The sequence below is a fragment of the Phyllobates terribilis genome, unplaced genomic scaffold, assembly GCF_046119375.1.
Source record: "Phyllobates terribilis strain yellow unplaced genomic scaffold, ASM4611937v1 Scaffold_11__3_contigs__length_659146591, whole genome shotgun sequence".
NCBI classification, from domain to species: Eukaryota; Metazoa; Chordata; class Amphibia; order Anura; family Dendrobatidae; genus Phyllobates; species Phyllobates terribilis.
The window spans coordinates 484,689,696-484,715,999 of NW_027362771.1; the positions used below are offsets into that span (position 1 = coordinate 484,689,696).

General features: G+C 42.5%; 1 protein-coding gene across 1 annotated transcript in view; it reads left to right on the plus strand.

Moving 5' to 3' along the window:
- The first annotated feature begins 7,036 nt into the window (after positions 1–7,036).
- The window catches only part of GLCE (glucuronic acid epimerase), an 85,627-nt gene continuing 66,359 nt past the window's right edge, over positions 7,037–26,304 (plus strand). The window contains exons 1-2 of the mRNA XM_073653474.1: positions 7,037–7,096; positions 7,230–7,315. The gene's annotated coding sequence lies outside the window, so the exon portion shown is untranslated. The remainder of the gene's footprint in view (positions 7,097–7,229; positions 7,316–26,304) is intronic.

Here is a 26,304-nt window from a genome sequence, read left to right on the forward strand (position 1 = left end):
AATGTAGCCCAAAAAACTAATTCTCTGTACAGCGAACTCACATTTCTCCAGCTTAGCAAAAAGCGAATTGTCAATTAATAACTGTAATACCTCATGTACGCTCCGCCAATGAGACTCCAGATCCGGTGAATAAATCAAAATGTCATCCAAATACACAACCACATTTTTGACGATCAAAGGTCTAAGGATGTCATTAATAAGATTCTGAAAAAATGCTGGAGCATTGGTAAGACCAAAAGGCATAACCAGATTCTCAAAATGACCCACAGGAGTGTTAAAAGCAGTCTTCCATTCATCACCCTCCTTCATGCGCAACAAATTGTATGCCCCCCGGAGATCAATTTTAGAGAACCACTTGGCCCCCACTAACTGGTTAAACAAATCAGGAATCAATGGCAGTGGGTAAGGATTGTGTAACATACCTGGCGGCGTCCTTGCATGGTGGTCCATCTCCCACTGTGCAAGAGCGCGCACTTGATCTCCAGTCCAGAATGTCTCTCTGGCTTCCCTCCATGCTGTCTGTTTGTGTCTGTTTCTGCTGCTTAAGGGCGGCGCCCGATCACTTCCTGCTTTTTGTACCTGCTGTGGGTCACACCCCTTGTGCGTCCTCAGCCTATTGCTGTCTGTCACCTGGTATATAGCTCAGCTGCTCCCATCTATCCCTGCCTGAGCATAGTGTTTCATTCAGTGTGTGCTTGCACTCTGAAGGTGCCAGGTCCCGTTCTGTGTTCTCTTGTCTGCCTATCCTGGAGGCTGTATTTCCAGGCCTGTCTGAACATGCTCCTAGCCTGTTCCTCCCGCCTTCTAGGGGCCGATTACCTAGACCCGCTCCTGTATCTTGTCTGTCCTGTCTGAACACGCTCCTAGCCTGTTCCTCCCGCCTTCTAGGGGCCGATTACCTAGACCCGCTCCTGTATCTTGTCTGTCCTGTCTGAACACGCTCCTTGCCTGTTCGTCCTGCCTCTCTGGGGGCCGTATTCCCAGACCCGCTCCTGTATCCCGCTGCAGTGTCGGTCTCCTCCGTACACTCAGTTCCAGTCTGAACTCTCTCCTATCCTTTACCTGTTTTGCCTCTATGTCCGTTCCCTTCCTTTTTCTGCAGAGTCTGAACTCGTACCTAACTCCTGCCTGTTGTCTCTGTACTCCCGTTTGTGAGTTTGTGGTCCACTCGCTACTTCACTGCAAGTACCCTGTGGGTGTCTGGCTCTGCCTTTCCCTTCCTGTCTGTTCTGTGTGAACAGAGCCCTGTCCCCCCTACTCAGCCTTGCCTGCTCTGACTCCTTTGCTCACCGCTCCGGCGGTTCTAGCCTGCTCTCACTCCTTTGCTCACTGCTCCGGCGGTTCTAGCCTGCTCTCACTCCTTTGCTCACCGCTCCGGCGGTTCTAGCCTGCTCTCACTCCTTTGCTTACCGCTCCGGCGGTTCTAGCCTGCTCTGACTCCTTTGCTCGCTGCTCCGGCAGCCTTGCTCCGCTCTGACCCTTTTGCTCGCTGCTCCGGCAGTCTCGCTCCACTCTTGCTCACCGCTCCAGGCGGCCTCGTCCTGCTTTACTCTTGCTCACTGCTCCAGCAGTCTCGCTCAGCTCTGATCCTTTGTTCACTGCTCCTGGCGGCCTTGTCCTGCTCTACTCTTGCTCACCGCTCCAGGCGGCCTTGTCCTGCCCTGTTCTCGCTCACCTCTCTGGGCGGCCTCACTCTGCTGTGTTTGTCCGCCACATCTGTGGCTCTGTTCCTGAGTCCCAGTGTGTACTGGGTCCTATCCCGCCAGTGTCCCTACCTGCTAGTGCCTCCCTGTCTGCACTCTAGCTGTGCTTGCCTGTACCCCTCTGCCTGTATTGTTCCTGAGTCCCAGTGTGTACTGGGTCCTATCCTGCCTGTGTTCCTACCTGCTAGTGCCTCCCTGTCTGCACTCTAGCTGTGCTTGCCTGTACCCCCCTGCCTGCTTACCCGCCTGCCTGCATACCAGTCTTGCCTGCCTATACCCACCAGTCTGTGTGCCAGCCTACCAGTCTGTTCCTGTATTCCCCTGTGTGGGTCAACAGCCGTGTCCGGGGTCTGTCCTGGAGTAGCACCTGGTCCCTTTGCTCGGTTCCTCCTTGGTGCACTGGCGTCGTATGCCGTCGTGTGACCCTGGTCGGATCGGGTGAATACCTAGTTAAGCCCCTCCAGGCATTCACTCTCTGGCACGGTCCAGTGGAATCACTACAATCACACGCACACGCCGCTCAGCCCGGGCGTGTGCATAACAGATTGCGTACAGTAATTTTATTAATCTCACGAAAATCCAGACAAGGACGTAAACCGCCGTCCTTTTTTTTAACAAAAAAAAATCCAACAGCCACAGGAGACTTGGAAGGCCTAATGTGACCGGCGGCCAAGCTTGTCTGTATGTATTACTCCAAAGCCTTTCTCTCAGGAATAGTAAGATTAAATAAACGACTTTTAGGAAGAGTCGCTCCAGGGACAAATTCAATGGTACAATCGTAGTCTCTATGGGGAGGCAAAATTTGTGACTCCTCCTCAGAAAAAACTCTCCAAAAATCCTGAATAGGTACAGGTAATTCCCCTTTTTCCACCGCAGCAATAAGTCCGTTACAACACTTGTCATAACACTTAGGGCTCCAGGACTTAATTTCATTGGTAGACCAATCCAGTACAGGATTGTGCAATTTTAACCAGAGTAACCCCAAAATTACTGGAGAAGGCAAATTATTTAATACTACCAAATCCAAATTTTCTTGGTGAATACCATTAATAGTGAGGGGAAATTCACAGACCTTGTGAGTAACACTCTTCAAGGGGGAGCCATCGACAGAAACCACAGCCATAGGGGATGACAAAGGTTTGGGTTTTAATTTAAATTTTTCCAAGAATCCCCCATCAATCACATTCAGAGTAGAACCAGAATCCACAAATATCCGAAATTCAATTAATTCTTCCTGAGCAGCAGTAGTAGCAGAAAGAAATACCCCCTTAGTATTTAAACAGGCAATACGGGCGTAACTGACCTTTTTTTTTTTCTTTGTTCATACGAAGCACACAGTGCTTAATAAAATGGTTAGATTTCCCGCAATAAAAGCACAAACCTTCAGAAGATCTGCGGTCTTTTTCCTGAGAGCGGGGTGCCATCGCCCCAATCTCCATCGGCTCTCCAATGTCATTACAGAACCTCTCAAGACTAGGAGCTGACATGGCAGAGGATTTACTCTCATTAACCCTTGCACGCAGTCTCCTGTCCACCCGTATAGCTAATTGCATTGCCTCCTGCAAGTTTCCAGGTGTGGGATAAGCAATCAGCAAATCCTTAACCCTTTCACCTAGCCCCGCAAGAAGCAAACTTTTCAAAGCTGAATCGTTCCACCCCACCTGGGCAGACCACCGACGGAAGTGAGAACAATATTTTTCCACATTACCTGATCCCTGCCTCAAACGTCTTAATTCAGTCTCAGCTGATGAGACACGATCAGGATCATCATACAACAAACCCAAAACAGAAAAAAAACTATTCACTGATCTAAAGCATGGATCACTAGGTTGGAGAGAAAAGGCCCATCCCTGAGGTTCTTTGCGGAAAAGTGACATTATGAACCCTATGCGCTGTGATTCATCACCAGAGGATCTGGGTCTCAAACGAAAATACAACAAACAAGCATTTTTAAAGGAAAAAAACTCTTGCTGATCACCAAAAAATAAATCAGGCAAACGTACCTTTGGCTCCACAAAATGTGCTCCAGAACAGCTACTCACGTGTTGTTGGAGCTCGGCCACCTCCAGAGAGAGTCCCTGCAGGCGTTAAGCCAAATCCTGAACCGACAAATGATGGAATCTGGAGGTCTTTCCTTAGAGATATTTTTGGGCTGGACTTACTGTTATGATCTGCTACAAGCACTAAGGAAAGAAAGGAGATCTGTCCCTACAATAGAACTAAGCTAGATCCCTACGATGTAACGGGGAACCTGATCCTGCGATCAGACCCGCTAAAGTCCTCGGCTAGTCTGTACGAAGACCTATAGATGCAAGGGAGGGATCCCTACAAGAACTAGGGACTGGGATAAAGTTGGACACCTCCTAGCAGAGATTGTAGCAGTAAAAGACAAACACACAACATAGAACATAAAGGTCCGAAGACCTAGCTAAACTGACTGAGAAAGGTAACAAAGCACCAGGCTAGCTTAAGAGTAGAAATTACAATGAAGTCCAGCAAGGCCAGGAGGGCGGAGCAGGATTAAATAGGCAAAAAAGGTCATGTGACCAGCAAGATAGAAAAAACCTAACAGGAGAGTTCTAACAAAAACAAAACCAAAGAAATGACCCAGAGCATAAGTTGGTATACGTGCAATATGTAAGACCACGTTCACACTGCGGCCATTTCACAGACAAACCCAAAAAAACAAAATGAACATATACCCTGTAGTAAAGTAAATGCCCTTATACACCAGCCAATGTTTGTGGGAACACTCATACCTATTATATGTAAGGTTAAACACAATGGCAAATCCAAGCTTCTCCTACCCACTAAATAGTAAAATTAAGAAAGCAAATGGCATCTGTGTGTTTTTTTTACGTGCGCCCATTCACATAAATTGGTGACTTTGGTTAGTAAAAAGAACGGACATGTGAACAGCTCCATAGACTACAATGGGTACATGTTCTTATCTGTGAGAAACACAAACAGAACATGTACGTGAAACACGGACGTCCATTTTTTAAGCAGACGACACTTCAGAAACACACAATGCTGGTTTTTAAGCAAAAACACTGACAAAATGCTCAAAAAGACGTTTGGGTATCTTGCTAGCCTTCCCACTGACTTACATTGTAAAGTATTGAGCGTATTCCTAGAAGATACAAAAATGGCCTTTTTAACCACTTGGTGTCTTTGAAAACCTAAAGAGTTTAAAAGAATCTTAAAGGGAACCTGTCACCAGAAAAAATGCTATTAACCTGCAGGTTAATAGAGTTATTATTCAGCCCGGCGCCTGCACGCAGCCGAACGCTGCAGGGAATAAATTAACTTTATTCCTCCCAGCGCCATTCTGGTTTCAGTCATGGGGGCGGGGGCTCCGCGGGTTCAGTCACCGCTCTGAGTATAGAGAGCGGCGGCTGTAACCGCACCCCCCCCCGCACCAGCTGAGCCCGTGTCAGTCAGGGCCGGGGGCGCGGTTACAGCCGCTGCTCTCTACACTCAGAGTGGTGGCTGAACCAGAGGCGGCGCCGCCCCTGTGACTGAGATCGGAATGCTGCTGAGGAATAAAATTAATTTTCTCCCTGCAGTGTTCGTCTAAGTGCAGGCGCCGGGCATGGTAATAACTCTATTAAGTTGAAGATTAATCCCATATGTGACTATATGACTGCAGACTTGTGAATCCTCACAGTGTGCGCAGTGAGGATTCTCTGGTGCTCTGTACGGAGGTCACGTGACTGCAAGTATGCTATTTGCATACTCCCGGCCAGAATCTGACTAGACTGTATCCAGCCTGGCACAATACACTTGCTTTGAGTGAGGCCGCACATGTCTAGGTGGCACGTGATCATATGCAAATCGCATACTTGCGGTCCCAGCACGATCTTTGACAGCGGCATGTAACTCACGCAAACCCCACCCATCGGCGCCCCTGCCACATGATCGTGGGGCGCTGATGAGTTGCCATGACAGCCGGGGATCTGCATAAGACCCCTGTGCTTGTCACTGCAGATCTATGAACGCCGGCCTGTTGCCGTCATTCATAGGAGATGATGGTTTCTGCAACACATAGCAGGGCTGAAGCCAGTAAAAAGTAGAAAAAAATGCTTTAAAAAATATAAAAAAAAAATGTTAAAAAAATCTAAAGTTCAAATCACCCCCCTTTTAAACATTTAAAATAAAACAATGAAAAAAATTACACATATTTCATATCGCTGCATTCAGAAATGCCCGATCTATCAAAATATGAAAACAATTATTCCGATTGGTAAACGGCGTAACGAGAAAAAAATCAAAACGCCAGACTTACGTTTTTTGGTCACCACAACATTGCAATAAAAAGCAATAACAGGCGATCAAAACATCGGATCTACACCAAAATTGTATCAATAAAAATGTCAGCTCAGCGCACAAAAAATAAGCTTTTACCCGGCCCCAGATCCTGAAAAATGGAGACGCTACGGGTCTCATAAAATGGTGCCTTTTTTTTCTTACAAACTTTGTTGTTGTTTTTTCACAACTTAAATGAAAAAGAATCTGTACATGTTTGGTACCTGCGAACTCGAAATTACCTGGAGAATCATAATAGCATTTAATGAGCAAGGTAAATAAAAAAAAAAAAAAAAAAAGGAATTGCACTTTTTTTGAAATTTCATTGCACTTGGAATTATTTTTCCGCTTTCCAGTACACTATATGGTAAAATCAATGGTGTTGTTCAAAAACACAACTCATCCCACAATAAACAAGCCCTCCCATGGCCATCTTGACCGATAAATAAAAAAGTTATGGCTCTGGGGAGAAGAGGAGCAAAAAATGAAAACGCAAAATCGCAGTCGTGAAGGGGTTAAAGTGGATAATGCTGGAAACTGATCAGTGTGCACATGGCCTTAGTCTGCAGAGGGGCCATTCCTTAGGTCTTCTTCTCTGCAGTGTCCAGTACATGCGCTGATGTATTTGCAGCTGACAATGTGTACGGTTCCTGTTTGCAGATGCACATCCATGTTACACACACATACCTATAACCCAGCATTTCTTGGCTTTACCAGGTGAGGAGTGAAACACCCCAGAATTCGTAATTTTATTATTGGGGCGAAAAAAAAAATCACAATTGAAATTTTAAGCTAGATTATAAAAAAAACAGCAGGCCACCCTGCTGGGAATCTCTATAGCTACATATGTGACAGGGCCGACATTACAGCACATGATGAACTCTCGCATTACACAGGATAGAACTTTCGCATTTCCGCGCCTTTGTTTCAAAACCTGCCGGAGGTAACGTAAGATTCTAGAATCTCCGCCCAGATTTGCGGGTCAAGCCTCGTTCTGGACTCGCTTGTATCTCTGGGCGGGGCCTACCAGCGTCTACCTTCCAGGGAAGGTGTTGTTATCGCCTTCTGATTTGTTGCTCAAGTAGGTGAGAAACCCACGTGAATGACGATTCTCATCGCTTATTGGCTGAGTGGGATTCACGGCTCTGCATCTGATTGGACGCTCTTTTTACTGTGGAAGAGAGGCCATCCTGTGATTGGTGTATTATTTTCCTCTAGGAGATCAGTACGACTCGATTCAGGAGCTGAGGCCCGGGAGACAGAAGCGGATCCGGCGGAGTGAGCAGACCGGTCCTGGAACGGAGGTTTGTGTTCACCGATGCGGATTGCTGTATAGAGGTGTTTACGATCGATCGCTGATCGTATAGACTGCTTGATCGGATCAATATCTGCTTGAGTTTACCGACTGTATATGTAGAAGCCAACGGGCTGTACATGTCCTTATGTGCCCGGTGTGCACCGATGTCTGATTGCACCGATCTGTTGGAGTACATTTATTTGCCTGGACAGTGGGGCCACCACAGGACACTTTGGGCAATCGGTTTCACATATTTGACTTCTGGGTTTGGAAATCAAAGCAAAAAAAAATCTTTCTCCTGATTGTTGCCAGTGACTGTTACTAGTCTTACCAGGATCCAGTCTGCAGTGTGTGCATCCATTGATCATACAATCTGCATTGTGTCCTGTGACTTATTAATACATGGTACAGGGCTCTGATGGCTCTAGTGCTGCTATATGGTGTGATTTAATTGTATAAGTAGCCAATGGCGCTGTTCTTACTGGTTCCCAGTTACTTTGATTCGGTGGTGTCTCATCAATAATAAAAAAAAAATATTATTTGTTTATTGAGAAAAAAAATTGTGACTGTACCTGTAAGGCTGTGTGCACACGATGCGTTTTTCAGTGCAGATTTGTCACAAAATCTGAAGGGTTTCCTGATGCCAGCAGAGTGAATGAGATCCTGAAGTCTTGTGCACACGTTGCTTATTTGTGACGTGCAGATTTAAATCTGCAGTAGGTCAATTCTTTCAGTGTTTTTGCTGCAAATTTCACCTATACTAAAGAGTGGGGAAAAACCGCTGCATTTTTCCTGCCAAGAGAAATTTCTGCACCAAATACTGTGTGCACATACCCCAAGTATAAATATTGGGGGCAGGGATTTTTTTTTTTTTTTTTTAACTTTTTGATGCTTTAGGCTATGTGCCCACGATGCAGAAATGAAGCAGAAAATTTCTGCAGCATTTCTGCATCTCCCTGGCAGAAAAAACGCATGCAGATTGTGCTGCGTTTTTCCTGCAGAATACATGCGGATCCACATGCGGATTCACATGCATTTCCGCATGTAGATTGACAAGCGCTTTCCAGGCGATAGCATCACTTGGAAAGTGCTTGACAACTAGGTCACACTATATAAATCCATGCAAACAGCATGGATTTATACAGTGTGAACCGTAAAAATGAAAACAAATAAAGCTATACTCACCCCCGAGGCCCCGGTGTGTGCAGCAGCGCTCGTTCCTGTCTGGTTCCCGGCTGCCGGCATATCGTGAGACAGAGCGGTGGAGGGCCTGCGGTCACATGACTGTGACGTCACCGCAGGTCCTTCAGCGATGGCGGCATTCAGAGAGAAGCCGCCGGACAGGTGAATATAACTTTATTTGTTATTTTATTCTTTTTTTACAGGTACAATGGTACCCAGGTCTGGATGAGAGTCTCCTCTCCTCCAGAACTGGGTACCATCCGCACATAGAGACGCATAGAAGCCGCTTGTAAAAATGTACAGTCGCAGTTTCTGTGCGTCTCAATGCAAGTCAATGGCGGGAGTTCCGCTGCACTTCCGCAAAATTAAATGACATGCTGCGGATTTTTGTACGCAGCATAAACGCTGCGGAAAAATCCGCAGCATGTGCATAGAACATGCGGAATCCCCTTGGGGACCATGGGGTGCGGATTACCTAGCGTTTTACAAGCGTTTCCGCTGCGGAAATTCCGCAGCATAAACGCTACGTGGGCACCCAGCCTGATAATGGATATTACAGAATCAGGAAATAATCATTGGACTAAACAATGGGACCATCATCTAGTATACATGTATGCCATTTCCTCTGCATATGTCATTTGGTGGCCATGGACTACTGACATGGCTGCTAGACCAGGGTGCTGCACTCTTTGCTCAACTCCAAGGCTATGTTCAAACGTAGCGTAAACACTGCAGTCCTTTTACTTTTTTTGTGCTGTTTGCTGGGTTTGACAGTGTAAGGTTATATTCACATGTGCCAATTTTGTAGCATCATTCAATACATGCTTTTTAACTTACTTTTTTTTTGCAGTTTTTTTTTATCAAGTTTTTCAAACATTCACTTGGATGGGTGCAAAAACACTGAAAGAATTGACATGCTGTGTGTTGCCAAAACGTTGCAAGGATCAAAATATGCATGGAAAAAAAAAAAGCAGCATTTGCACAAGACTTCAGAAATCTCATTGATTATGCTGGTACTGTAATACGCTATGTAGTGTGCGTACCAAATACGCCACCTGTGAATGTACCCTTAGGCCTCATTCAATTGTTCCTTTTTTTTTTTTTTTTCACATACAAAAAAATGAACTTGGTTTTATCAGAAAAACGGACAGCACAAGGATGACACCCGAGTGCTGTCCGATGTGTTTTTTTTATTTTTATTTTTATTTTTTTTATGGACTCATAGAACGGGTTTTGCTGATCTGAGACTCTGACAATATCTGGTATCTCCTCACGATTTTGCGTGGACCTCTCAGTCCACAAAAGAATCATATATATGAATCTCATTAAGGGCTTTATAAGGTGTGTAAGTTCTATCCATGAAAAGCATGGTTAGAGCTCGTACAATGAAAACAGATGTCTGAGTGTTAACGGGGTTGTCCAGTCTTCTGACAACACTGCAGTTACTCTGTGACTGCAGACCTCTGACTCCTTTCAGTGTGTGCACCGCACTCTGTCGGGATTTTCCGGTATTGCAGTCGGCCACATCCTGACTAGACGTGCTCGGCCTCGCTCAATTCACATTTATAGAGCAAACTCGAGCACATCTATTAGTCAGTGCCTGACTGCATGTATGCAAAACGTAAAAAACAATGGAAATCATGCTGCTTCAAATCTGTACCAAAAATACAGCAAAAAAGAGAAAATGCATAAATGTAGTAATTTGAGCACATTGCTATTGCGTGTTCTGGTGCAGAAAATTTTCAGTGGTTTAAAAAAAAAAAAAAAAAGCTGAATTTTTGCACATAGGAACGTGGCCTAATAATTGCCTAATTCCACGACTTAAGACTGGTAATGCTTTCCGTACACTGGGATAACATGAGATTTTACATTAAGGAGAAAAACAATAAAAACTACTGTAACCGCACTATGTGCACACAATTTGATCGTGCACGTTTGTTTGCTGCAATTTGTTACAAGTCCTGTAGAAATCGTGCGTTTACTCTGCTGTGGGAAAGTCACGGTTAAAAGGCATAATTTTTGCTGAAATTTTCAAAAATTGCACCCAAAAAATGCACTTTAATTGCATTGTGTGAACATACCCATAGATTTATTTTTGTAAAGATGGCAGCTGTAGGATTTGGGCTCTTAGATGAGTATTGCGATCCTGTGCAGCTTGGAATCTTTTTAGTCAGAAATCAGCTAATTCAGCTGCAGGCCGCGGCTTCTCTGTCATTTCTCCAGCGATCCTGGCCTGTTGGGACACGCGGTAACAGTGGAATTAGATCATGAGATTAATCATGGCTGGGACGTGTATTCACAAGAAGAGGCCAGAAGTTATTTTAGGAACTGAGCAGTTGAAATTAATAAAAATTAGGAGAAAATAATGGGTCTGTTTGGAGGAAGCCAGGCACTACTGTGCCAACTCTGCAGCCTGAAATGGAGACCGATCCCGTTGTTCTCAGTAGCAGTGGAGTTCTTACATGTAACACTATTCTTTTGTCACAAGTTTAGCCATGGCATGTCATAAATGAGGTGTGGCGGGGGCAAGGTTAACCATGGCATGACCCTTCCAACTGGTATCACCACTCCTGTTCCCGTTTTTACAGCAGCCATGATGGATATGGTACATTTTTAGGCATTTATTCCTGCCTTTAAAACCACAGAAACCTGAACAGGCCACATCCTGAGTCAGTGTGGTCCATCAGGGACTGTTAGCTCCTGTCTTTAAAATGTTTCAAAATCTGCATAAAAACAAAAGCTTCAAAAACTCCTTGCATAACTTTCCGATTTGATTTTAATAATAAAACCCTCCTATATCGCACATGGTGCTGTTTTTTTCAACTTTTTGAACATTTTTCATTAGCAGTGAGAAGTGTATTTGAAGCATTTTTCAGACGTGGAGCAAAATCTGCTTCCAAATCCTTGTAAAAAGTAAATAAAAATGGTGGAAAAGAGCTAAAAACAAAAGAATGGTCCTATTATTAATTTATTTGGGAAAATGACTCACTGAGTATATGTTCAGGCTTCTGAACGGTTTTTAAACTCTTCAGGCTTGTCAAAGACGCCAAGTGTGTAAGATAGTTGTCATTTACATTCTTCTGGCATTTTCAGCTAGGAAAATGATCAATGCTTACCATAGAACTCAATGGGTAGGCTGAAAAGACGCCTTAATTGGTATTTTAGCACTTTATCAGTCTTTAGGATGAAAAAAATGCTTTGGAAAACGCTACAAAAAGTTTAAAAAAAAAAAAACACCCAGGGAAACAGCAAAAAAGCTTTAAAAATAAGACTCTTCAGGTTTACAAAACTGCAGAGAAAATGAGCAATTCCTGAAGTGTTTTCTGCTTGGAAAAACAGATGTTTTTGCACCTTTAGAAAAAGGTGCAATTTGAACATAACCTAAGACTACATTCACACAGTCTTCTTTACAAGGATTTTTAAGGGGCGTTTTTTCTTTTTAAAATCACACATCTAACCACTTCAATTGCTTTTTGAGTGTTTTACCATTATTAACAAGAGTATTTGAAGCTAACCAGGTAGATTGAAAAAGGGTTTTCTTACAAGACAGCCATAAATGTCTGATAAATGAACATCCTATCTTAGTAACTATTTATTTGTATTCCCTTTATCCACTGTTCCATCCCACATGTAACCGTCAGTGAGTGGATGGGTGGTGGGGCACGTACCAGCTCTTGTATTTGGTCAGCCTAACTGTATTTCTGTATAATATAATCACACAAATATACAGTCAAGCCGCCAAATACTCTCGACAAGAGCCGGTGCGTGCTCCGCCACCTTTCCAATATATAAAATATATGTATTCTTTGCGCACACAATTATTTTTTTTCTGGAAACCCTGAAGTGTTTAAAAGAAGTGACATTATCATTCTTCTGGGGGCTTCTGGTTGGAAGTCTCCTGCACTCTTTTCTTCACAATATAGAGTGAGACGCCAACTGCGCAGCAAAGCATTGGAGGAGTCACTTCAGGAAAAGGACCGCCACCTTTTTCTTGAAGTGCCTTCACCTGGGAAAACTCGTCGGCTGCACTAACGTCTGAGAGACGCTGTGTGCGCACCTGTGTTTCACAATTCAAGTACCGACCATGATAGGCTATGTGCCTACGATGCAGAAATGAAGCGGAAAATTTCTGCCTCATTTCTGCATGTCCTTGCCCAGAAAAACGCGTGCGGAATTTAACACGCGTTTTTCGCGCATTTTTGAAGCGTTTTGGACATGCGGAATTGCTTTGCGTTTTTTAATGCATTGAGTAGGCAATTCCGCATGCGTAAACCCACAAATAGTGAACATGCTGCGGATTTCTCCGCACATCAAAAACCCTGCGGAAAATTCCACAGCATGGGCATTGAAATTGCTTATTGTCATTGGGGACCATGGAGGACGGATCACCCAAGCGTTTTACGCTGCGCAAATTCCGCAGCAAAAACGCTTGAAAAACGCATCGTGGGCACGCAGCCTTTCAGAACGTCCACCAGTCTCTTCACCTGAATTCGACGTCCTTAAAGGCACATATGAGGCAGCGGAGTTCAGGAGACCCGCATCTAGTCAGAAATTGCCCGCGTAAATGCGGCCTAGGGGTATAGTCACATGCAGCAGAGTCCATTTTTCTGAATGTGACTGTTGAGACAATAGCTACGTGGAGTTCTGCAAGTTCTATTCAGTATTCCATTCACACGCTCAGTATTTTACCTCAATATTTGTAGCCAAAACCAGGAGTGGGTGATAAATATAGAAGTGGTGACGTGTTTCTATTATACTTTTCCTCTGATTAAACCAAAACCAGGAGAGGAACAATCACAGGGAAAGTATAATAGAAACATGTCACCACTTCTGGATTTATCACCCACTCCTGGTTTTGGCTACAAATACTGAGGTAAAATACTGAACGTGTGAACGTGCGTGGCTTTGCAGATATTGCTGCACCTAATCTGCCTCATGTGAATATAACTAAATGAATGTAGTGATTCTGTTACTTGAGGGTTTAGTGTTTCTCAAATATTTTTATTACATTTTTTTTTTTCTAGCTATGCCGGAAATTTGGTCAGTGCGTGGCTGTTTTGGGAAGTAAGACTTTATATACGTGTCAGGTTTTATTTTGGTTCTCAGGACCTTTCAGTACAGTGAAGTAACAGTCTTGTTCGCTGGCAGTCGCCCTGCCCGCCATGGTGTGAATGATCTCACATGGCCAATAACACTTGGCTCAGGGCGAGGAGCTGGAGCTGCCCTGCTCATTTAGGCCAGAAATCGAAAAATACTAACAGCGACTCCCCCATAAGTAAAGAAATGATTGCATTTTGTAAGTAAATCTTGAATAATGCTGCCGTTACAGACTTCTGTAAGACTTTTCACCCAGCTTTCGCTGGCTCTTGAATAATAAGTCTTCATACTTTGGATATGGTTTTACTTCCGACATTTACGGCATTTACGGTCTAAGTATAAAACACTTTATCCGAACCGGCCGGGGGGTCTTGTGAGCTGAACTCAGCAGCCTTCTATATACCTACGATAGTGTTGAGAAGTTGGGGTCAGCGGACCTGTGACCTCTTGAGATATAGCGGTCCATACTCTAGTCATGAATGTTGGGTGTGCGAAAGCGGCAGTAGGGTTTGTGCACACGGCGTCTTTTAAATGCCGGCATTCTCACATTATTTTTCCAGTAAAAGACACTTTAATCGCAGGTGGTGTTTTTCCTGAAACATCTTTTTAGACATCTTTTTCGGACACCTTTGGGGAAGCTTCTTCCAAGCAATGGGTGCCACGAGAATGTACCGGTGACTTCTTTAAATCACTTCACCTGTTTTAAAGACCTGAAGAGGTTAAAAGAAGCTTAGAAAGGTGTTCTAATATGTTTTAAGGGTTAAGTGTGAAAAATGTCAGGTTACAAAAAAAAAAAAAAAAAGGATCCCTGAGATGTACATGAAGACTGTCCTTTAGGGCATAAATGTGACAGCCAAACATCTGGACACTGTTTCCTGACATTGAAATCTCAACTGATTGACAGCAGTAAACGCCGCACCTGAAGGTTACAGCAGTTAAGCTACTCGGCACTTTACATAAGACTATGGGCCCGAGTCATCATTTGTGCGTTTTTTTTTTTTTTTTTTTACTTTTCACTGATATTTTGCACCAAATTCATCAAGGTGGCGCAGGCTGCTCATAAATTTGGTGCAGAGTCCAAAATTGTATATTTTATTCTTCTCTTTAACTGTTTTTGTGACTGTCCGTGGGAAAAATAACATATTTTGCATAATATCGCAAGAAATGCATCAAAATAGCATAAAACCCACTCCGGGTGGTCAACTGGTGTAGAGTTACACCTAATTTTAAAGTCGCATTTCATTAATCTGTCTACAACATCGGGAAAAACTATATTGACCTAAAAATCAGAAAGCTGTCCAATCCACAAGAGACAATTTGAAAAAAGGTACAAATTGTTTTATACTCTTGTCACTAATTGAGAGAAATTCACTCCAGAATATTGATGGAAAGGCCATGGTGAATTGGGCCCTATGTTTGGGGTATACATCAGGAAAAGCTCCCTGTATATTCGACACATCTATCCATACGGCTCTATTTACCCATCAAAGGCCAAAATACAAAGGATCTTCTATATGCTTTCCGTGAATGGTTGTATTTTTTTTTTTCTGCATAAGGCCATTTCGCTACATAGCATAATTTTATTACTGCAGGAAATCTGCTGCTTTTAAAGGGAATCGATCAGCACGTTTTTGCTATGTAATCTGAGAGCAGCACGAGGTAGAGGCTGAGACCCAGATTTCAGGGATGTCACTTATTCGGCTGTGTGCTGTTTCCATACAATGAAGGTTTTATCACCAGGAGATTATCACATCCCAGACTAGCTTGCTCATGCCAGGTAATCCAACTACTCCCCCTCCTCTGATTAGCAGCTCACTGTCTTTAAACAATATATACAGACAACCTGGTGTGGGCGGGGTTAGCTCTCTGACCTCTTCTACATCTAAAAACTCTGTGTCACAACTACTGCACCCAGTAAACTAAGTGACACATCGCTGGAATCAGGGTCTCTTTCCCTACATTATGCTGCTCTCAGATGAGGTAGCAAAAACCTGCTGACAGATTCTCTTTAACAGTCCAAGCAAAGTGGATGTAATTTTATGAAACTGTCCACTCTGTGTAAAGCTGTTGAACTCTGCATTTTTGGGGTGCATTTTTTTTTCTTTTTCAGCTTCTCTGGGAGCCTGAAAAAACACATGTGGGAAAAATAAATACAATTGCTTTTTTAATTTTAGAATCAATGCATTTGTGTACTTAAAAAAAAAAAAAAGCAACCCATAAAAAGCGCTGTTTCAAATCTGCATCAAAAACGCATCAAGTAAAGGGAAATACGCAGCAGTCAGAGAAGATTGTGTTTGCGTATTATGGTGCCGATGAATTTAAATGATAAAATGTAGCGGTTACGCAGCGTGTGAACACGGCATAAGGGTATACAGTAGAATAACGTCTACCCTGTGATATACATTTCCTTAGCAAAAACGTACTGTCGGAAACACACAAGCCTGAGTGTTCCCAGTGATCTCGTCTAATGAATGAAGAATAAAGCTGCTGTTATACAGGAGGTGCTGGAGGTCAGACGCTGCTTTCATGTGGGTTTTCCTTGCAGAGCTGGCAAGATCCCTCTGAACTCCAGGGTTGTGAACGTGAGTTTGACAGGTTGAAGAGAAAACGTGAGGGCTGTGATGTTACTCTTCCATTATACTGCTGTGTGCGTATATAGTGGGATATGTCAGTGCTGTGTCAGGGAATGCCCCCGACTTGTACCACGGATGGAGACTTTAATAATGGTGCATTGTGTGTACTTTGATACCATATAGATTAGCAGAGCTGCAGTCACTGTAGATCGCACACACACTCGGCATCATTATAATTTGACATTTTGCATTTTTTTTCCCAGCTGTTTTTGCTTTTCTGCCACGATCGGACGCTTCTCAAGATTAGGGTGATTGTAATGGCCGCTGGTTGTATTGCAAATCACTTTCAACCGTTTCTGCAAATTGCCTAATTATCATTGATGATTCCTAAAAGTATGGAAATACCTCTTCGGAGACATATAGAGGCTGTGTTCACAAGTTGTGTTTTTGCTGCGTTTTTTTTGTTTTTAATGCAAATTAAAAGCTGCTTTTTAAAGAACCAGCAAAAAAGCTTTTTTATATTTTTTTTGCTGACTTAACTGGAAATCTGCAACGTTTTTGAAAACTGTCGCCTGTCACTTCTTTCAGTATGTTTCACCAATAGAAAGCAATGGGTAAGTAAGTGAAAAAACGCTGCCATCAGTCTTTGCAGCTTTCTTGGTGAAAAAACGCAGGTACAGCAGGATTTGAAACACATTAAGTTTTGTGATTTTTACAAAGTTTAAATGTTACCATAATGTTTAGTATCCTCCCATGAGCATGGCTGTTAGTATTAGTGATATGTGTTAAAGTAAACAATGCCCTACCAATCTGTACAGTAAACAATGCCCGACCAATTCAACTTCCCCCTCTGTTTTTACATTTGCAATTGTGTATTTCTTCATGAACTCGTATAACCTTAGATCACAGCTGCACTTCATCCACAAATCCATCTTTTTTGTTCAGAATTGTTCATGCTTGCAAGGTAGAAGCAAAGCTGATCTTTAGTATCCTGAAAAATGTAGCCAAAAGCAACTTGTGAACATAGCCTAAAGGGGTTATTCAGGGATAGTCTCCCACCTGATCTGACATCCGTTGTGAAGAGATTTAAGTGGTAACTGTTCAATACCCGAGTAGTATTATACATGGGTCCGGAGCAATAGAATCAGACCCGTGGATAATACTCGCTGGCAACAGACGGATGCCTGACCACCCAGCGTCTAGCGATCCACGTCTCATGTCCTATCAGGCAAGAGATTATGCTTGGACCACTTCTTTGAAGGAGATGTTTTTAAAGGGGTTTTTCCTCTTCTAGGGACTATTATGTTTATTTCTTTTTTACTTAAAGTGTAACAGTCATTTTTATTTCTTAAATCAATAGTACACATGAAAATAAGCAATTTTGTAATATATCTTATCAGAGAAAGCTGCTTCTTTCTCCTCCTGAACTGATCATTCTCAATTCATAACTAATATCTGTATTCAATGAAGATTCATTCTACAGATTTTACTCATGAACTGAGTGAGAGAAGCAGATTTCTCTGACCAGATATATTGCAAACATTTTTATTTTCACATCTACTATTGATTTATCCAAAAAAATAAAAATAAATTGTTTACTTTTTATATGCATGTATTTATTTCTAAAAATCATTTTTGCAATTCTGATTCATTAAAGATATTACGCCGTTTACTTTTTGTTTCATTGCTCATACAACCTTGAAGTGGTCTGTATTAATAAATCTTCTTTGAGGAGCTCAGAAAAAGGCTGATAAGAGTTACAAACTCTCCCATTGGACCGTCAGCATGAGCTCACTGACAGATTATCAGTTAACCTATTCAGCAGCCATCAATAGACACTTGAACGCAGAGGCAATATAAGGCCAGATTTGTAATGAAACCTAATTATAAAAATGATATTTAGGCAATAATAAATACATTTAGGTAAGAGAAAATAAAATTGCCCCTAATCTCATACCACCATCTTTTTTTAAAGACAACTTCTTTTCCAATTGTTCAACCAGCCCTGTCTAGTAATATTCGAGGTGACAGCGGGCGGGGGAGGGCACTGTTTCAGCCCATCGTCTGGTTCGGTCCGCGGACCAGACTGGAACAGCCAGAGGGCTTGATGTGGCCCACAGGCTGCACTTTGCCCAGGTCTGATGTAGATTGTTGTCCCCTACATGTCTGGTGTACATCACAGGATTTTCTTGCATGTGAATTCTCCTTATATAATCACTATGTAAGATTAGTGAGATAATAATTTAGCTGGTACGGCATAGTAACACTGCTCTATTTACAGAGGATTGATCAGCATGCTGGCGAGCCATCTATTATGTAAATGGTGAGTCCGGGTAATTGATGGCGGTCTGTATGCTGACTGCTAGAATCGCGTGATTGACAGGACCTCAGTTCCATGAATAATAGGAAATTTGACCTTGTCTCTGTAATCTCATATGATCATTCTCATCTAATCAGGAATATTAAACATGGTTATTTTAAATATCATTACCATCTAGATAACGTTTGACGACCAACAGGAGGAATTTCCACTGTTAGAGGACCTCAGATGCTAAAGGTGTTATATATATCACTAGTTGTTGAATATTACTGTCAAGTGCTCAATAGGTGAGGTGGATATTCAAAGCCCAAAGTCCGGATGGGCCGTGTGTGTCGGTGCAGCATCCGGGTGTTGCATGTGTAAAACAGGTAGCAGAGTCACTGGAAGACTCAGGCAGACCAGAGATGTCCAAGAGACGACAGGCAGGTAGCAGGTTTACTGGAAACTGCGGGCAGAGAGGAGGCATCCTGGAAACAGCAGACAGGTAGCAGGGTTAGGCCATGTTCACACGTTCAGTATTTGGTCAGGATTTCGCCTCAGTATTTGTAAGCCAGGAGTGGGTGATAAATACAGAAGTGGTGACATGTTTCTATTATACTTTTCCTCTGATTGTTCCACTTCTTGTTTTGTCTTACAAATACTGATGTAAAATACTGAACGTGTGAACGTGGCCATACTGGAAACTGCAGGCAGAGAGGAGGCATCCTGGAAATAGCAGACATGTAGCAGGGTTACAGGAAGACAAAGGCAGGCTGGAGATGTCCTGGAGACCGCAAACAGGTAGCAGAGACAAAAGAAAAGTCTTATTAAGGTCCTAGAAGCCACAAACAGAAGTGTAACAGATGTCCTGGAAGCTGCATGCGAACACGTAGCAGACAGAACTCTGGAGTAACTAGAACATCTGAATACCATTGAAGCCGCAGGAAGACAAGAGATGTCCTGGAGACCGAAGACAGTTAGTAGCAGTGTTGAAAGCCCCAGACAGGTAACTCGGGGACTGGAAACCACAGTCAGCCAGGAGACGTCCTGGAGACTGGTCAGGGACTCTGCTCAGACAAACAAAGTCTTACGAGAAAGTCTTAATACCAAGATCCATATATGTGTCTTGGTAGGCCTTGTATAGAGGTAGATGCCCAACAGAGTTCAACGGACCGAAGTGAGGGGAGCACAGCCCAAAGGTGGGACAGTGGCATAACATTTACCCTCATTTGGAGGGGTTGGAGCCAAGTTTCTATAAGGGCTCATGAATACTTATATGCAAATCGGTCCGATCTCAGACCGCAGTGCACAGATTAGCCGTGGCTCGCCACACCCGAGCGTGACAGCCTCATAGAAATACATGAAGCTGTTACGCTCTGGTTGGGAGACCCGAGGACAGTCCATTCATTGCAATCCAAGATCGGACGGATTTGCACAGACGTCTGAATGAGAACTAAGGCTGTGTTGACACATTGTAGCCACAGAACCTGTAACACGTGAACACAGCCTGAAAAAAGGTTATAGATTAGTGTCTGCCTATACACGTAGTGCGCCTGAGCCGGGCTACCACAGCAGGTAAAATGTACAACATAAATGGCCATGATACCTTAGATATAAGGTGAGCCCTAATACATTTTCTTTTTACTTTGGCACAATATAAAACATACTTGTTGTTCCTGGTAACTTTTCAAAATAAATTTGTGTACCTGGGGATTTACACTATTTCTGACCATTATTTGACTTGTATTCTGCATTTTTCACCAGTTTTCCCCTTTGCAGACTCTTCTAATTTTCAGTTGTCTATGAGCTATTGAGTGGAGACTAGCTGCAATAATGTCTCCCATACACAGTACACTTAGCCAGCAGCATGGAGGACATTATTCTTCAGTACTGAGGGATGTATCTGTGAAGCCAGCACAGCAAATATATTTAATTTCCATCAGCTGCAGCATGATTTGCCTGCTCTCTGTGTGCTGAATGCACCTCACTCTCTCTCTACTTTGCTTGAAGTATAATTCCAGCTGTAACCTGTCACCTCACTGCTGCCAGTCAGTCTTGCTTTGACTGACTGACCAAAACTAAGTAGAGCTGTTTTTTTTTTTTTTTCTTTTGTGTAGATGACTAGTTCATGAGGGAGGCAAAGAGGTGGCTCATAAGTGGAGAAATAAGCATAGTTCTGTGATAAGATATATTACAAAGTTTCCTATATTCGCTTGTAGTAATGATTTATGCGAAGTTTGTTGAAACAGTAACCGATTTTAAGCACTTACCTGAACCAGCGATGGACGCTGCGTTCAGCGCTTCCTAAGTCCCTAGAGTGATGAACGCAATCCTGACTGTACCATACAATTGAAGTTGAAGTACACTGAAGAAGATCTAGTTTAGACCGAAACGTTTGTGAAATCTTTTTTGGATATCATATTAAATTATCTTTGAATTTGCATCTATTTTGAGGGCCAAGTTTTTGCTCCTTTTATGTGTGTTCTACAGGTCTCCATGGCTATATTGTTTTTTATTTTTTTCCCTGCAGGTCCCGATGGCTATTCTCTATTTAATAATGCTGCCAATTCAATTAGTAGGCCTATAAATTCTGTACTTGCCCAGTGTACAAGAAGCTGCTGATTTCAGTCTGACGTGGCAGCTTATTAGGCTATGTTCACACATCATGTTTTTTTCAGCGTTTTTTTGATGCCTGTATTTTAGGCAAATTTTCAGCTGAATTTTGCAGTACCGGCAAAGTCTGAGATTCCAGAATTCTTAGTTCACACATCATGGGTCTTTTTTGTTCAGGATTTTGTGCCTTGCATGTTTTTTTGGATAATAGAGCATGTCACTTCTTTCAGCGTGTATTCACCCATAGGAAGTAATTGGTGGTGAAAAAAAAAAACGCACCAACATTTTTTTTTCATAATTTTTGATGCCAAAATAGAATGTTTTTTTTTTGTTTTTTTGCACTGAACTTTATGTACATACATAAAAAGAGACAGAGTGAAAGTGAAAAAAAACACATCAAAAAATCAACAAAACTTTAAGAAAAATCCTTAACAAACCTCCCTTGAGAGATCAGGTTTTGCTGCAGAAAATTGACGCCAAAAAAACATGATGTGTGAACATAGCCTTACCGTTCAGTTGTTGCAGCTGCTGATATATGACGATCTTTCCAGGTATTGGCTTATCTTTGTCATATAATGCACTGGTGTCATGTCCAGTGTCGGATGGCGATATTCCAGTGGTACATATTTTATCTGTGAACCCCTATCTATGGCAATGGCAGCTATCAATGCACAAGAGCTTCGATTGTGGGTAATTTAAGAAGTGTGGGGATGGATGTGCATGTAGCTGAGCTTGTGTAGCTTCACTTCTGTTTTATTCTGTGATACCTATTTTAGTAATTAATAAATATATATAATCCCCATTCTCATACATCAGTTTTTAGAAGTTTACATTATGTCGTCTATTACTCCTCCTAGTAATTTATGAATAGATTGACAAGTGGGTGCTTCCAGTAAAATAAAATAAAAAACAGCCATATCCTTCACCTGTCCACCGTCACTATGTAGTCCACGATTACCGCCAACGATTGTCCCTAGGCGATCCGTGTCAATTCTACAGCAGTGACATCAACAATCACTGACGTCCCTGCTGTAAAACACAGCAATGTATACTGACAGAGTAAAATCACTCCTGTCAGTGTACATGCTGCTGCAGGAGTCAGGTCACTGGGGTTCATCAGCTGAAGATCAGATGATCAGCCCCGGTGAGAATGTTCCCATGGTGAGGTCACGTGAGCTCTCAGCTGATCTTCAACTGAGAGCTCACGTAACCACAGGTCCTGGCAGTGCAATACACTGCTGGCAGCGAGCGCGCTCCCGGCAGTGTACTGCCGACCTGATCAGATCACAGAAGACCAGGACGACACTGGGGGTACCAGACAGGGGAGTATAGTGGGTGTGGGTGTGGGTGTGGGTGTGGGTGTGGGTGTGGGTGTGGGTGTGGGTGGTGTTGTGTGTTTTTTTTTTTTTTTTTTACACCGCGTGGTACCTGGCTCGGCTGAGGAGACTACTCCCCTCAGCCGTGCCGCTCTCACTGTTATCAGTGGGAGCAGCGGTCGGATGAGAGGAATAGTAGTCCTCCTCTGCTGACCTGGGAACCACCGGCAGCACGTTTCCGCCTCGAATTTGCGCCAATTGGCTTTTATTGAAACGCAGCAAGTCTGCAGGTATAGATATTATACCTGCGGATTTGTTGCGGTTCAATTAAAGTCAATGGGTGCGAATTCACGGCGGTGTGTCCAAACCAGGACTGTGGAGTCTGCAAGCCAAACCGCCAACTCCTCAATTTCCCTGACTCCCGACTTCACAGCCCTGCCTCACTACTGAGCGTGTACATAAAGTGCAGCACAGATTCATCTCAACTAAAAGCTGAGATCCTTAAATCAGGAACAGAACAGACATTTATAGGACATTTCATAACTTTCCCAAATTCTTATGAAAACATTTACAGCACATCCTGCATTGTACTACTGTAGTCAGTGTATTATATACAGTATTTTAGGAGTCTGAGTCGGTCCATTTTATACCGACTCCAACTCCTACAAGCGTTTATGTGCACTTTCCCACCTACTTGTTTTCCATCCATGTCCACCCTTCTCTTGCTCTATAGAGCCAGAGCTGTCAATCAAAGAAGATGCAAATTGGTTTTGTGTCTAAATTTATTGAATTTGTCTGGGACATCATTGGTTCTCAATTGCAAAGGCTGCTGCCAGCAACGGATTTTGATGATTTACTCATGTGCATTCAGTGCGGCAGAACATTCCTCAGACAACTGTTAATATGCTCATTGATAGTAGACAAGGCGTGTAAGCGCAGGGATTTCTGCATGTGGTGCTCATCAAAACCTATACTGAATAAATCGAAATCTTTTGAAAATGGTTTCAATGTTTTTCATTATTTGCATATCATTATCATGTCTATATCCATGCTATGATCTCTATTATTCCGTGCCTTTTGCTTCTGGGTTTTGCAATTTCAATATTGTATGCAGTCTTTCACTATACAGTAAGTAGCAATTATTTGCTCAAATATTTTGCTGCCTGGCTTCTTAGACTTGTCCAAACTCGGCTGTAAAGTAAAACTCGGGCGGAAGATTCCTGAAGTGAAGAACTAATAGAAACTCCGCAACATGAGCTCGAGCTAAATCAAAATGTCAGAGCTGGAGGAAAGAAAAATATTAAACCCTAATGGAAAGTAATCACAGTCCTTTCAGACATTTCTGTTTGTCCTGAATGATATGTTCCTACTAATTGCTGATTTCAGACGAACCTCCTCTCTGCTTGTTCTTTGGCAGCGTGTAAGGGCCTGTTATTCATATTGATTTCTCCTGATTGATGCCACATTCTGGGACATGTTGATTCCAAGTGATATTTTATGCTTTTTTTGCTTGAACGCTAATGTATTTGCTCAATTTATGCATGTGGGTTTTTTCCCCTCCCTTGTTCTTACATCTAATGACTGGGGATTGTATTTGTAACTGCTGCACTCGGCCCTTCAGTTCAGCTGCTAACTCATTTGTTGAGTAGCGATTACAGAACATGGTATAAATTGTGATGTGGGTAGAAAAAAAAATTAGTTTTTTTTTGTTCATTTCACTTAAAGAGGTAGTCCCATTTCCAAGATTTTATTCCAATAGGTAAAAGGTTTAATAATAATATTAGCAAATACCTCTAGTTTAAAATGTAGTATAGTTCTTCTGATAAGCTATGTCGCTTGCTCTATTGCAGTAACTTAGATATCCATGGATACAACCACTAACAACAAACTGTTACTATATGACTGGTCGTAACCATGGATGCTTAAGCTACTGCAATGCCCTGCACATTAGGTAAGCGACATGGCTTATCAGAAGAACTAGGCTACATTTCTAATTCGAGGTATTTGCTATTATTTATTATTATTACACCTACTACATATTGGGATAGGATCTTGGAGATGGGAATAGCCTTGTGCTTGTCTTTGAGCATTCTTAACTTTCACATCTAGGCATACCACATATATTACGCCATTGAGGCGCCGGTAAACTGTATGAGGGTTGTCCCAGGCAGCCAGAAGTTTGTTTTGGACATAGGCACCTGGACGGACAATTTCTGGTCTAAATCATAAATCCTTTCCCTGTAATTACGATCATATCATCCTTTCTGTTTGGCATTGGCCTGTTGCATGTTTTCATGAACAAGCTTTCACATCCCAACATATTGTTGCCCTTACACCATTTTATTTTATGGGAAATAATTACATAATTGGAAAATATTGGACAGTGGAAATATTTTATTTTCAGAGGTTTCTGTTTGGAAATCATTAGCCTAGCTTGTGTCTGGGACAAACGTGTAAAAATAAATAAATAAAAATAAAAAATATGTGAGAAATATACAAAGTGTTAGTGGTGTATAAACTACTAATCTATCTAGTTCTCACTCTTGGGTTTATCTCATCTTTTCAACTAGTGCCCATAATTTGGGTGCTTAGCTCTGTTGATTCTTGCAGCCTTTAAAGGGCATCTGTCAGTAGGATCAATCCTCCTAAGCCATCCATATGGGCATGTAGGTCATAGATGGGTGAATAAAATGATACCTTGATATCTGTTGACCGATCCACCGAAAGTGGCAGATTCGCAGATGTTAAAGGCCATCCGTCAGTAGAATCAACCCCCCCTATACTGTCATGTGGGTTCTAGACAGTTGAATAAAGTGATACTTTGATATCTGTGATATGATGTTTTATTCCAGAGTAGGCCATGGTTTTTCTCAATATGTAAATGAGCTGTTAGGATCTATGGGCCGGACATAGATCTCCTTGAGAATCTGCCTCCAGAGATTATTGTAAATGAAAAGGGGAGTTACCAGTGTGAGTCAGGAGAGCGGACTGTCAGTGATTACATGTCTCACACTGGTAACTCCTCCTTTAATTTAAAATGCGCTCTAGAGGCAGATTCTTAGGGATATCTATGTCCGGCCCATAGATCCTAACAGCTCATTTACATATTGAGAAAAACTGTGGGTGTCCTGAATCTTGATCTTTCATCAGAAGAAGTATTTCAGATTTCAGCATCCCTGATTTGGTTATGTTATGTGAGCTATTTTGCTATTCTGCTACCAGAGGTGTTTGGCTAATTCTTCCCTCTCCATTGATAGCTGACTGATCTTGTGGTGGTTGTGGTTGTGGTGGTGAAGGGGGGGGGGTGCAGAGTTCGACAATCAAGATAAATGGCCATCAAACAAGTATGTGGCTGAAGACCCCCATTCATCAGATAGGGGCCAAAAAATGCTATTTTGGCCTCCTTCTGGGCAATACATGTCTGTATACTGCAGACTGTGCTTTCCTACACCATACATTTACAGTAGTTGGTCGGATGGCCAGTTATCCATCCTCGCTGTGGGCACAAGCGTGGTGTGTACCTAGCCTATAGTTATTGGCACTGTATTATCTTCTATTTGACCCTTTTTTTGGAGAGGTGATATATAAATACATCATTACTGTGTGCAATTCAACTGTTTTGTTTTTTAACCATTTATGATCAAAATAGTACTTTTAGAAATCTTCAATTCCTATTGCAACAACTCAATGGTCTTTCAATTAAAATGTTGTCGTGCGATAATGATCCTGATTTATGATCTCAACATGGGCACAAAATTGAATAACCGCCATACGCAAGACGTCATAAACGCCCTTCTTGATCAGCAGTAAGTGGTGAATGGTACTTCTTATTGAATCCTGTAAAGCTTCCATAAGATCTTGCATTTTTCTTTCTATATTTGCGTGCGCAGTTATTTTCTAGGCAGCACTTTGATTT